Genomic DNA, 14,646 nt, shown 5'->3' on the forward strand with positions numbered 1-14,646 from the left:
AGAAAACTGTTCCTTCTTAGAATCGATAAAGCCATTGGTCTGAAAGTGACTTCGGGAGGTCATCAAATTTATATCCCTATGTTTAAGCAAAATGGCACCAAAATCAAACTTTCCCAACCCATTTTAAAGACCTCCAAGGAAGCAAGCAGGCAATTCCTCAGTCTTCCTTGTGAGTCGTTCTAATTTCCGGTATAAATGTAAGAATTTGATGTTTCAGGCACTTGTAAGCACAATGGTTCTCACTGTTCCTGCCACCATATTTGTTTCATCTTGATGAGGTACGATTTTTAGTGACAAAGTGCTATATATATTTACTTAGTAGTTCTAATATTCATTTGAGTGTATCGTCAAGATCAGTTCTGATGACATTTGGCATGATTGCATGAACTCTGTATTCTTTTACATGTGATTTTTCTATAGGAAAACATGATTTAAATTTTTGAATGCTAACATTTTCTGAAGTGACACAGTCTAGTGGAACTAATAATACCTTGCTTGGGTATAATTATTTTAACTTTTGAAAATGCTCTCCCATCCATTACCTCTTACATTCACAAAATTCCTGTTAAAGAAAGCACAATTATTCCCAATCTACAGATGGGGAAGCTAAGGGCCTTAAGAGGTTATGCGACTAGATACCTGGTAGTGGAACTAGATACCAGGTCCTCAGCTTCTGCACCAGACTCCTTGCTTTGCCTACTCTAGTAACTGATTTGAGGATGGTTTTGAGGGGTAGGAATATGTCTCTGGGGGCAACATTTTAAGGAAACGATTTGACAGAGTTAGAACCAGTACATGATATAAATGATGTAAACCATTCATATGGTTTCATAATATATCATATTATGCTTTCCTTCTTTTAATGGAAATGTCATCATCAATTCTATATCAACATCAGTAGCCTTAAAATGATAACATAATATGATAATGATAGTTACCATCTATTAAATGCTTACTATGTGCCAGGTGGGTTAGTGAGCACTTTACATACATTATCCCGATCTTTCTGTCAACTCTGAGTTAGGTGGCCTTCCCCATGTAATAGACACGGCTTTAAAGTAGTTAAATGATTAGTCTGAAGGCACCTAACCCATGTGGGTGTCAGGCTCCAATGCCTGTGTTATATCTACTCCTTCATACAAGAGTATTCAGAACACAGAGAAGAGCTAGGATCTGAGATAAAGGAGTGCAGCGATCAATTGGTAATGCCTGCCTGTGGAGCAGATTAGTGGGATGTGCCTCACATATTTGTCATCTGTGGCCTCAACTCTGCCCCCAGAAGCCTTGTTTTCTAATTCAGAAGCTTAAATTAATCCAACCCACTTAACAAAACCAGTGACTCCATGGTGAATTTTAGTCTAAGACCAGGTTGGAAATGGCCATTTTTTGGTTACAAGGAAGACCTGGGCCACATCACTGGTCTCAGACTCAACTGTAATTCACATGCTGCTGCTCCGTGACCACATGTTGCTTTTTGATCTCTAAATTACCTGCTTCCACATCTCCAGGTGAAATGTAAGAAGGCATGGGGGATAAGGGGCCTGGGCTTCCGGGCTTTCACCTTGCTGACCTCTGCTCTTCAACCATTGTTTTAGACTCCGAACACCCAGTCCTCCCATCAGAACATGACTTGGAGATTTGGGCATCAAGTGCTCTTTCAATGGACTGTGTAATCATCTTACAGTGTATGGGTGAAGGGGCCCGGAACAAAGGTAGGGAGAAAACAGGTAGTTTACACTGGACCTATCGGAGTATCCTATGGCTATTTATTTTAACTTATTTACTTTATAACTGATATCCTCTATTTGTATGTGGCAGCTGGAGATCTATGTAGGCTGGAACTTATTTATTTTTAACTTAAAACTTTCATGATGAAGTGTTTGCCTTGTATAGAACATTTTCATTGGCCAGTTCAAATAAAAATAAAGTCTGCTTTGTTTGTGACATTAATAAATCAGCATAAGAGTATGCCTGGGGCTCCTTCATTGAATGAGAGAAGGCTTTCACAAAGGGAAAGAATTATGCATCTGTACCTCATTGCTCCTTTACCTAAATGAAAAGGATTGTGAGAAAGAACCCAGCATGTTCTTTCCATCCTAAGGCAATGTCTGGTTTTGATATTACGGGCCCTGCCCAGCAGTCAGCACCGGAGCCACTTCTGTTGAGGTCTGGCCTGGCCTGACCTGTGCTCTCAGGGTTCACCCTCCTCCCTGGGATGCTGCCCTCAGTCCCCACCACAAATCCCAGGGGGCTCAGTGACCATCCCTCTGTGCCCACCTCACGGTCAGCCTGTCTGGAGACTGCCCCCGTGACTCACATCACAGCCACTTGCCAAAGGATGCCAAGGCTGGCTGCAGATGGCTGTCCGGGAATGAAGGAGCCTGGAGTCCTCTTGAGCCAGAGGCAACAGGAATTCCAAGACATTTAGGGTAATAAAGTCACCTCTGTTAGGACCAAGTCCAGTCACATATTTCAGTTCTTACTGGATGCTCTCTGTGGCAGGCCTCCACCCTGCCCCTAGATCAGGCAGATGGGCAGTGGGTAGGGAGAGGCAGCGACAGCCGGAGCCCGATTTGAAAAGGTATCACGTGACACGTTGTCTCTAAGTTGGCAGAGACCTAGGGACATGCGAGGAAAAGCACAGACGAAAAGACAGCTCTCCTAAGGATTACAGGTCCGTTTAGTTTTCAATTTCTTAGAAGAATGTCAGCCTCTGTTGAGAGGTTTGTGGTGAAGGCGTTGCCACGGTACAGAGGGACAGAGCTCTCAGGGGGCTGTCACTTTGGATGTGGGACAAGACTCATACCTATGAATGTCCTTTGCTGGGAGAGGCATGTGCTGCCCAGGGAGTGGAACTGACCTACAGAAAGACCTGACGTGTGACTCCATCACTGATAGGGCAGCTGGGTCTGTGCCCCTTGTTGGGTCTGTGGAGAGACAAGTACGGAGTCTCATACCGCCTCACCCATAGGCCCTCCTTCCACCCCTTGTGTTCCTGGAAACCTCGTAAGTCCCAAGCCCTGGGCTGGCCCCTAGGAACACAGGTTGCCATGAGGATAAACTCCCTTCCCCTGGAGCCAAACAGCCAGGGCTTTGCCTGTTGGCCTAAGAGGTGCCTGTGCTTTTCCAGGAGGGACAGGGGGATCTGGATCCAGCCCCCAGTAGGGAGGGCTACCTGGAATTCCGGGCAAGTGCTGACCCACGTTTTGGACTCGATCCGCAGAAGAACAAGTTGAATTTCCTACTCTTTGACCACCTGGGTCCCAGAATTCTTCAGGGAGAAGCCCCACTTAACACCAGCCAGCTTTTGCTCACAGACTCCACGGAGCTCAGGGTTTTGGGGGGAAGAGGAGGTGGCGAGGACATCAGGAGTGCAGCAGCAGCCCCCGATGAACAAGACACAGCTACTTCTAAAATCAAACGCCATAGCCAGTCCGCCAAGGGATCACATTCTCTGGGCGACCACGTTCAGATACAGGGCAAGAAGCAAAGCAAACAATGGAAATGGTTTCTTTGTTTCACTCAGGACTGGCTCTGGCCGCACTGAAACTGCAGCGTGTTCTGTCTCTCAGTGTCTGCCCACCCCACCCCTGCCATCTTCCCAGTCTGCATAAGCATACACATCATCTTTCTGTCCCTGTCCCCCCTTTCCCTCCCCCTGCTCCTCGCCCTCTGGTGGGGCCTGAGCCCTCCCCGTGTCCTCTGCCCACCCAGGGCTCTGACCTCCTTTATCCCACGAAGGGCCTCCCATCTTGGGTACCCCATGCTCTGAACTTCTCCAACTGCCAGAAACACTCACTGGCTATGAAAGCTTGAGAAGCTGTTGAACCTCATGGAGACTCAGTTTCCACAGTAGTTAAAAAGAAAATGTGGTATCTTCCTCCGAATGTCCTGGAAAAAATGCAACGAAATGTGGGCGTGAACATGCAGCCAGTACGCAGCAGTACGGCAGTGCGCGTGCGAAAGTGTGGCCGTGCTCCCACTCTAGCCAGTAAAGGTCAACGCCCAGAGCTCCCTGAAGCACCACTCACCCAGCCCCGGTTACCCAGGCCCTCCCCGGGACCCTTGCAGACCTCCGCCCCTGGACCAGCTGCTGGGGGTAACGCCCAGCTCTAGGGTGCAGGGGCTCCAGGGCCCACTCAGCGCCAGGGCCAGTGTTGGTTCTCATGGGTCGTTTGCCCAGGCAACACCAGTTGTTAAAAATCTGTGCTTGCCTCCTGGAGACAATGTGTTTGAATGTGCCTGTCTTGTAAGTTGAGGCATAGACCGCATGATCGTAAGGGGGGCTAAGGTATGGAGGGGGAACCCTTTGAACCCTATCAGTCATTTGTGCCTTAGAGTAGGTGAACGAAGGAAAGGAGAAGAGGGTTTCTTAGGGACCAGGAGGTAAGGTGAAAGGAGGAGGTGAAATGCTGAGGCAGGGAGGGAAGAAAGGGCCTGGAAAGGAGAAGCAAATTCAGGTGACTTTCTCCACTTTGTCTAGAGACCTGTTTCTCACCACCAGTGTTTTAAATTCTTTGGAGTCGAAGTATGATATGCCCGGAAAACACACGTCCTCCAGGAAGAAGAAAGGAAGTGGCCAGCACAGGTGGTACTGCAGGGGCCCACTTGCCAGCCTGTGCGCCATGATCACCTAGGGGCTGGGGATGTTCACCAGGCTCATGGCAGGAAGCCTGATTCTAGACCCAGCCACACACTGACTTGCAGTGTGTGTGTGTGTGTGTGTGTGTGTGTGTGTTGTGTGCGTCCTGTTGGTCAAGCTGCTTACATTTCTCTGAGCCTCCACTGCCCCTCCTCTGTGACGCATGGATTCGGTTACCTGCCCAGTGGCCCTCACAGACTGATGAAAGCTCGAAGAGAGCTGGTGCATAGAAGGGCATTATGAGTTATGAATTGCTTTCCCAGCATATGGTGTTGTGACAATCCACTCCATTCAGAAAGAAGCAGAGCTGGGGGCGGGGAGAAGTGACTCAGGAAGCTCGGGACAGGAGTGAGGGCTCAGGAGCCAGTCAGCAGTCCGGAACAGAACCGTTCTCAGAGCCTGGAGCCTGACTCCCGGGCTGGGCCCGTCGGCAGCTGGTGGGCTCCAGGCCGGCGGGGCCCCAGGCTACCTGCTGCCCCCACCAACCCACCCTCACCCCCTCCCCAGGCGGCCGCCCACCCGGCCAGGCCAGGGCAAGCCAGGGGCCCTCGGCTCCCAGGCAGGAAGTGGAAGCAGTGACCGCTCCTTCGTCTTCGCTGACATTCAAGCAGCCCTCTGGCTCCAGGAGCTGAGCGTTCACTGCCAGATGCCGCCCTGGCGCCTTGCCAACGATCCCCACCTGCAAAACTCCCCCTCAGATGAGACCTACAGCGCACATTGGCTCAGGAGCTCACAGGCCCCGACGAGGCACGCTGGCCCCCGTCCCACCTGCCCCAGCCCCTCTGTTCCAAGGCAGGGAACAGACACCGGTACCCGCAGGACTCAAGACAGAAGAAGTACAAGGGCTCGGGGTCTGGAAGCAAGCTGGCCCGCTTGGGCGTAACTAGGCATGGATTTGATGTTTCACAAACAAACACGGCTCCAAGGCACTCCTGCCGCTTACTCAGGCCAAGGAAAGCAAGATAGTTACTCAAGGAACAGTGACCTCATCAGGAAAGTACGTCCCCCCAGTCTCTCACACAAACCCCGTATCCCAAATAACCCAGGGGACTCAGTTTGTCATGAAAAACCCCAGAGAGGCACTGCCGTGTAGACCAAGCAGGTGGCCAGTTTAGAAGCTGGCTGGAAAGTGGGATGGAGACTTTTCCCTGCTGTCTGGAGAAACCATCCTCCCAGGGGAAGGGGTTCCAGCCTCAGGGTCCTGCCCTCTTGCCACACATAAAGAAACCAGAACAAAGCCGAGGCTCTTTGTCATCTGGGCTCCCTAGGACCCTGGCGGGACTCTGGGTGTCAGCGTGCTGCCTCGGCAGCCCCTGCGAGCTGGTGCTCCCGTGAAGCCACTCAGCCTGGTCCTGTTTCACTTCCCCATCTTCTGCTTTGTTCTTCCTCAGGATGTGCTGAGAGGTGGAGATCGGGGAAGGAAGCAGGAAGTAGGAGAAGGGATGCCTGGCTGTTCTTGCTGTTTACCCCCTGCTCCTTCAGCCAGGGGAGAGCAAGGACGGAAAGCCAAGCCTGGCCTTTGAAACTGGATAAACACACTGCTAGGTGCCTAGAGCTGTGTGCCAGGGGCTACGCAAAGCCACAGGCTACACCCACACATCTTCCTGGGCCCTCCGGCTGGGGTGCAGTGAACTTCTTTACATTAAGATAAATGCAGCTATATCAACAAGAGCGAACATTACGGGGTGTTTACCATGCTCCAGACACTGTGCTAAGTGCTTGAAGTGCCTTGGCTCACGTAGCCCTCCAAACAACGCGGTGAGGTAGCTCTTTCTTTTACCCACTCCATTCACCCCGACATAGAGAGAGGCTTGTCTGAAGTCACAAAGCCATCGGTGACAGGCCTGGAGACCTGACTCTGGAGACCACAGAATGTAGATGTCCGATTTGCGCACTGCCCTCAGGAGCCCTACTAGAGGCAATTACCATTGCTTTCTCCACACAGAGACACTGCCGGCCCTCCCTGACGGGGCACCTACCCGGAGGGGGCAAACTTGACTCAAATATTTCAGTTACGGTTTGAGGCTCTCTTTGGAGGTGTTGTACCAAAACAGCAACAAATTTTACATATAGATAGACAGATGGATAAATAGATGGAGAGAGAGACATCTTCCTCTTTCCTTCCCTTCCTTTTCTTTCTTAACCAACTTACTCCTAAAGTTGTCTGGCCTGACAAAGCAAGACAGGCATCCATGCAGTGTAAGAGGGCAGAGCCATAGTGACCCAGGAGGGAGGAGGGCTGGATCCTTTTGAGATAAAGGACGCTACTGGAACAATTGGAGAGACTGGAATGGAGTGTGCCGATAGATGGCAGTCATGTGTCCATGTTAGTTTCCTGATTGGCTGGTTCTGTTGGGGTTATATAGGGCAAGATCTTTATATGGAGGCTCTCATGCCAGCAACTCACTCTTAACATTTTATTACTTTTACCTTTTCATTTACTTTTAAAACAAACCAGCAATGCATGCATATAGTCTCATGCTAAGAAAAACATCAAGCAATACAGAAACTGCAATAAGGAAGAGCCTTTGTATTCTATTACAAGTTAATCACTAAAGGGATGTTGCCTATACTCTTAAATTATACATAATGGCCCATCTCTGGGGACCCTGCCTAAACCCCCCAGCTAATAAACATTAAGATAAAATACCTTTGTTTAGCTCACAGGAAATATCCTGACCAGGCCCACCTGTGAAGGACTGCAGGCAGGAAGAAATTAACACACCCCCTCTGGAGGCTGAGCAGAACCAGGAAACGTCTCACTTTACTCCCTCTCTTTTTAGTATACAAGAAGTCTAAATTCCAACTTAGGCAAGATGGTTCTTTGGGACACGAGTCCACCATTTTCTCGGTCTGCTGGTTTTCTGAATAAAGTTTCTAGCTATTCCTTGCCCCAACAACTCGTTTCTCAATTTACTGGCTTCTCGCATGGCAAACAGTACGAGCTTAGACTCAGTAACAAATTTATTCCTTTAAAAATGTAATTCTCCACCCCACCCCTTCAACCTCAGTACATTTTTAAGAAGTCAACACTATTATTGAGGTGGTATTTTCATAGAATACAAGTATATAGGTAAGAGAATAGATCTTCAAAGTTCTCATCACAAGGAAAAATACTCTATGTGAGATGGATGATAACTAAATTTGTGATGATCATTTCACAATATATACATACATCAAATCATTGTGTTGTACAAATTAAACTAATACAATGTTCTATGTCAATTATATCTCAATAAAACTGGGGAAAAATAGAGAGATTGGTTCAAGCTGGCGGAATAGAAGGAGGTGCGCTCACTCACTCTTGCAAGAGCACCGGAATCACAATTAACCACTGAACAATCATCGACAGAAAAACACTGAAACTCACCAAAAAAATACCCCACATCCAAAGACAAAGGAGAGGCTTTAATGAGACGGTAGGAAGGGCACAATCACAATAAAATCAAATCCCATAACCGCTGGGTGGGTGACTCACAGACTGGAGAACACTTATACCACAGAAGTCTACCCACTGGAGTGAAGGTTCTGAGCCCCACGTCAGGCTTCCCAACCTGGGGGTCTGGCAACGGGAGGAGGAATTCCTAGAGAATCAGACTTCGAAGGCTAGCGGGATTTGATTGCAGGACTTCTACAGGACTGGGGGAAACAGAGACTCCACACTTGGAGGGCACACACCAAGTAGTATGAGCATCAGAACCCAGGGGAAGAAGCAGTGACCCCATAGGTGACTGAACCAGACCTACCTGCTAGTGTTGGAGGGTTTCCTGCAGAGGCACAGGGTGGCTGTGGCTCACCATGGGGACAAGGACACTGACAGCAGAAGTTCTGGGAAGTACTCCTTGAAGTGAGCCCTCCCAGAGTCTCCCATTAGCCCCACCAAAGAGCTGGGAAGGCTGCAGTGCTGGGTCTCCCCAGGCCAAACAACCAACAGGGAGGGAACCCAGCCCCACCCATCAGCAGACAAGTGGATTAAAGTTTTACTGAGCTCTGCCCACCATAGCAACACCCAGATCTACCACCACCAGTCCCTCCCACCAGGAAGCTTGCACAAGCCTCTTAGATAGGCTCATCCACCAGAGGGCAGACAGCAGAAGCAAGAAGAACTACAATCCTGCAGCCTGTGGAAGGAAAACCACATTCACAGAAAGACAGACAAGATGAAAGGGCCGAGGACTATGTACCAGATGAAGGAACAAGATAAAGCCCCAGAAAAACAAATAAATGAAGGGGAGATAGGCAACCTACCAGAAGAAGAGTTCAGAATAACGATAGTGAGGATGATCCAAGACCTCAGGAAAAGAATGGAGGTAAATATCAAGAAGATGCAAGAAATGTTTAACAAAGACCTAGAAGAATTAAAGAACAAGCAAACAGAGATGAACAATACAATAACTGAAATGAAAAATACACTAGAAGGAATCAATAGCAGAATAACTGAGGCAGAAGAATGGATAAGCGACCTGGAAGACAGAATGGTGGAATTCACTGCCACAGAACAGAATAAAGAAAAAAGAATGAAAAGAAATGAAGACAGCCTAAGAGACATCTGGGACAACATTAAACGAAACAACATTTGCATTATAGGAGTCCCACAAGGAGAAAAGAGAGAGAAAGGACCTGAGAAAATATCTGAAGTATTATAGTCAAAAACTTCCCTAACATGGGAAGGGAAATAGCCACCCAAGTCCAGGAAGTACAGAGAGTCTCATGCAGGATAAACCCAAGGAGAAACATGCCGAGACACACAGTAATCAAACTGACAAAAATTAAAGACAAAGAAAGATTATACTGAAAGCAACAAGGGAAAAATGACAAATAACATACAAGGGAACTACCATATGGTTAACAGCTGATTTCTTAGCAGAAACTCTACAAGCCAGAAGGGAGTAGCATGATATACTTAAAGTGATAAAAGGGAAGAACCTACAACCAAGATTACTCTACCCAGCAAGGATCTCATTCAGATTCGACGGAGAAATCAAAAGCTTTACAGACAAGCAAAAGCTAAGAGAATTCAGTACCACCAAACCAGCTCTACAACAAATGCTAAAGGAACTTCTCCAAGTGGGAAACACAAGAGAAGAAAAGGACCTACAAAAACAAACACAAAACAATTAAGAAAATGGTAATAGGAACATACATATCAATAATTACCTTAAACGTGAATGGATTAAATGCTCCAACCAAAAGACACAGGCTTGCTGGATGGGTACAAAAACAAGACCCATATATATGCTGTCTACAAGAGACCCACTTCAGACCTAAGGACACATACAGACTGAAAGTGAGGGGATGGAAAAAGATATTCCATGCAAATGCAAATCAGAAAAGGCTGGAGTAGCAATACTCATATCAGATAAAATAGACTTTAAATAAAGAATGTGACAAGGACAAGGAAGGACACTACATAATGATCAAGGGATCAATCCAAGAAGAAGATATAACAATTATAAATATATACGCACCCAACATAGGAGCACCTCAATACATAAGGCAACTTCTAACAGCTATAAAAGAGGAAATCGACAGTAACACAATAACAGTGGGGGACTTTAACACCTCAATTACACCACTGGACAGATCATCCAGACAGAAAATTAATAAGGAAACACAAGCTTTAAATGACACAACAGACCAAACAGATTTAATTGACATTTATAGGACATTCCAACCAAAAACAGCAGATTACACTTTCTTCTCAAATGCGCATGGAACATTCTCCAGGATAGATCACATCTTGGGTCACAAATCAAGCCTCAGTAAATTTAAGAAAATTGAAATCATATCAAGGATCTTTTCTGACCATAACACTATGAGATTAGAAATCAGTTACAGGGAAAAAAACGTAAAAAGCACAAACACATGGAGGTTAAGCAATACGTTACTAAATAACCAAAGATCACTGAAAAACTCAAAGAGGAAATCAAAAAATACCTAGAGACAAATGACAATGAAAACACGACGATCCAAAACCTATGGGATGCAGGAAAAGCAGTTCTAAGAGGGAAGTTTATACCAATACAAGCCTACCTGAAGAAACAAGAAAAATCTCAAATAAACCATCTAACCTTACACCTCAAGGAACTAGAGAAAGAAGAACAAACCAAACCCAAAGTTGGTAGAAGGAAAGAAATCATCAAGATCAGAGCAGAAATAAATAAAATAGAAACAAAGAAAACAATAGCAAAGATCAATAAAACTAAAAGCTCATTCTTTGAGAAGGTAAACAAAATTGATAAACCTTGAGCCAGATTCATCAAGAAAAAGAGGGAGAGGACTCAAATCAATAAAATTAGAAGTGAAAAAGGAGAAATTACAACAGACATGGCAGAAATACAAAGCATCATAAGAGACTACTACAAGTAACACTATGCCTATAAAATGGACAACCTGGAAGAAATGGACAAATTCTTAGAAAGGTATAGCCTTCCAAGACTGAACCAGGAAGAAATAGAAAATATGAACAGACCAATCACAAGTAATGAAATTGAAACTGTGATTAAAAACCTTCCAACAAACAAAAGTCCAGGACCAGATGGCTTCAGAGGTGAATTCTCTCAAACATTTAGAGAAGAGCTAACATCCATCCTTCTCAAACTCTTCCAAAAAATAGCAGAGGAAGGAACACTCCCAAACCCATTCCATGAGGCCACCATCACCCTGACACCAAAACCAGACACAGATACTACCAAAAAAAGCAAATTACAGGCCAATATCACTGATGAAAATAGATGCAAAAATCCTCAACAAAATACTAGCAAACAGAATCCAACAACACATTAAAAGGATCATACACCATGATAAAGTGCAATTTATCCCAGGGATGCAAGGATTATTCAGTATACACAAATCAATCAATGTGGTACACCATATTACAAATTGAAGAATAAAAGCCATATGATCATCTCAATACATGCAGAAAAAGCTTTTGACAAAATTCAACACCCATTTATGATAAAAATTCTCTAGAAAGTATGCTTAGAGGGAACCTACCTCAACATAATAAAGGCCATATATGACAAACCCACAGCAAACATCATTATCAATGGTGAAAAACTGAAAGCATTTCCTCTAAGATCAGGAACAAGACAAGGATATCCACTCTCACCACTATTATTCAACATAGTTTTGGAAGTCCTAGCCACACCAATCAGAGAAGAAAAAGAAGTAAAAGGAATACAAATTGGAGAAGAAGAAGTAAAACTGTCACTGTTTGCAGATGACATGATATTATACATAGAGAATCCTAAAGATGCCACCAGAAAACTACTAGAGCTAATCAATGAATTTGGTAAAGTTGCAGGATACAAAATTAATGCACAGAAATCTCTTGCATTCCCATGCACTAATGATGAAAAATCTGAAAGAGAAATTAAGGAAACATTCCCATTTACCACTGCAACAAAAAGAATAAAATACCTAGGAATAAACCTACCTAGGGAGACAAAAGACCTGTATGCAGAAAACTATAAGACACTGATGAAAGAAATTAAAGATGATACCAACAGATGGAGAGATATACCACGTTCTTGGATTAGAAGAATCAATATTGTCAAAATGACTATACTACCCAAAGCAATCTACTGATTCAGTGCAATCCCTATCAAATTACCAATGGCATTTTTTACAGAAGTAGAACAAAATATCTTAAAATTTGTATGGAGACACAAAAGACCCCGAATAGCCAAAGCAATCTTGAGTGAAAAAAACGGAGCTGGAGGAACCTGACTCCCTGACTTCAGACTATACAACAAAGCTACAGTAATCAAGACAATATGGCACTGGCACAAAAACAGAAATATAGATCAATGGAACAAGATAGAAATCCCAGAGATAAACCCACACACCTATGGTCAACTAATCTATGACAAAGGAGGCAAGGATATACGATGGAGAAAAGACAGTCTCTTCAATAAGTGGTGCTGGGAAAACTGGACAGCTACATGTAAAAGAATGAAATTAGAACACTCCCTAACACCATACACAAAAATAAACTCAAAATAGAGACCTAAATGTAACACCAGACACTATAAAACTCTTAGAGGAAAACATGGGAAGAACACTCTTTGACATAAATCACAGCAAGGTATTTTTTGATCCACCTCCTAGAGTAATGGAAATAAGAACAAAAATAAACAAATGGGACCTAATGAAACTTAAAAGCTTTTGCACAGCAAAGGAAACCATAAACAAGACGAAAAGACAACCCTCAAAATGGGAGAAAATATTTGCAAACGAATCAATGGACAAAGGATTAATCTCCAAAATATATAAACAGCTCATGCAGCTCAATATTAAAGAAACAAACAACCCAATCCAAAAATGGGCAGAAGATCTAAATAGACATTTCTCCAAAGAAGACATACATATGGCCAAGAAGCACATGAACAGCTGCTCAACATCACTAATTATTAGAGAAATGCAAATGAAAACTACAATGAGGTATCACCTCACACCAGTTAGAATGGGCATCATCAGAAAATCTACAAACAACAAATGCTGGAGAGGGTGTGGAGAAAAGGGAACCCTCTTGCGCTGTTGGTGGGAATGTAAATTGATACAGCCACTATGGAGAACAGTATGGAGGTTCCGTAAAAAGCTAAAAATAGAATTACCAGATGACCCAGCAATCCCACTACTGGGCATATACCCAGAGAAAACTATAATTCAAAAAGACACATGCACCCCAATGTTCACTGCAGCACTATTTACAAGAGCCAGGTCATGGAAGCAACCTAAATGCCCATCAACAGACGAATGGATAAAGAAGTTATGGTACATATATACAATGGAATATTACTCAGCCATAAAAAGGAACGAAATTGGGTCATTTGAAGAGATGTGGATGGATCTAGAGACTGGTGTACAGAGTGAAGTAAGTCAGAAAGTGAAAAACAAATGTCACACATTAATGCATATATATGGAACCTAGAAAAATAGTATAGATGAACCAGTCTGCAGGGCAGAAGTTGAGACACAGATGTAGAGAACAAATGTACGGACGCTGAGGGGGGGAAGTGGCGGGGGTTGGCGGTGGGGGTGGGATGAATTGGGTGATTGGGATTGACATGTATTCACTGATGTGTATAAAATGGATGACTAATAAGAATCTGCTGTATAAAAAAATAAAATTAAATTCAAAAAAGTAGCCAATATCCATGTATATTAAAGCAAAATAGGAAAAAAATACATATTTACATGGATTATCTGAAATTTAAAAATAAAGAAAAACATTCTTGGTATGTGTTCATGTACTTTAATCCGTTACTTAGTCATATCTATCTAACTGAAATATTTTGAAGAATGTATTTTTTATTGCAGTCTTGAAGATTTTAATTATTTAATGAAGTTGCCTGTAATTTTCTGCAAAGTTGCATTTTACGATTAATAAATTTTAAATTGTTTATATCTTCAATTGATTTCTCTATAGACCACAATATTTTTATTTGGAAAAATACTCTTTCTACAGATGCTAAAGTACTTGGTAAACTGAGAACAAATTCTGCTAAATAGAAGAATTTATTTGTATAAATTCTAATTCACAATTCTAATTATTTTTCTACATTGAAATATGTAAATAATTCAGACCAAATACTTTTATAGGTACTATCTCTTTTCTTAGGAAAAAGTACATTTCTTTTTTTTCTTTTTTTAAACTGAGATATAACTGACATACAACATTATATTAGTTTCAAGTGTACAACATAATGATTTGACATATACATATTGTGAAAAGATCACAATAAATCTAAACATTCATCAACACACATAGTTACACATTTTTTTTCTTGTGATGATCTACTTTCAGAAACTTTTAAATATACAATACAGCATTGTTAACTAAAGTCACCATGCTATACATTATATCCCCATGACATTTATTTTATAACTGGAAATTTGCAAGTTTTGACCTCCTTGACCCATTTTGCCCAACCCCGACCCCAAAGTACATTTCTTTTTCTCTTTTTTTTTTTTTTTTTTTATGTGGTACGCGGGCCTTT

This window comes from Phocoena sinus, chromosome 17 (assembly GCF_008692025.1).
Source record: "Phocoena sinus isolate mPhoSin1 chromosome 17, mPhoSin1.pri, whole genome shotgun sequence".
In the NCBI taxonomy this organism is placed as follows: domain Eukaryota; kingdom Metazoa; phylum Chordata; class Mammalia; order Artiodactyla; family Phocoenidae; genus Phocoena; species Phocoena sinus.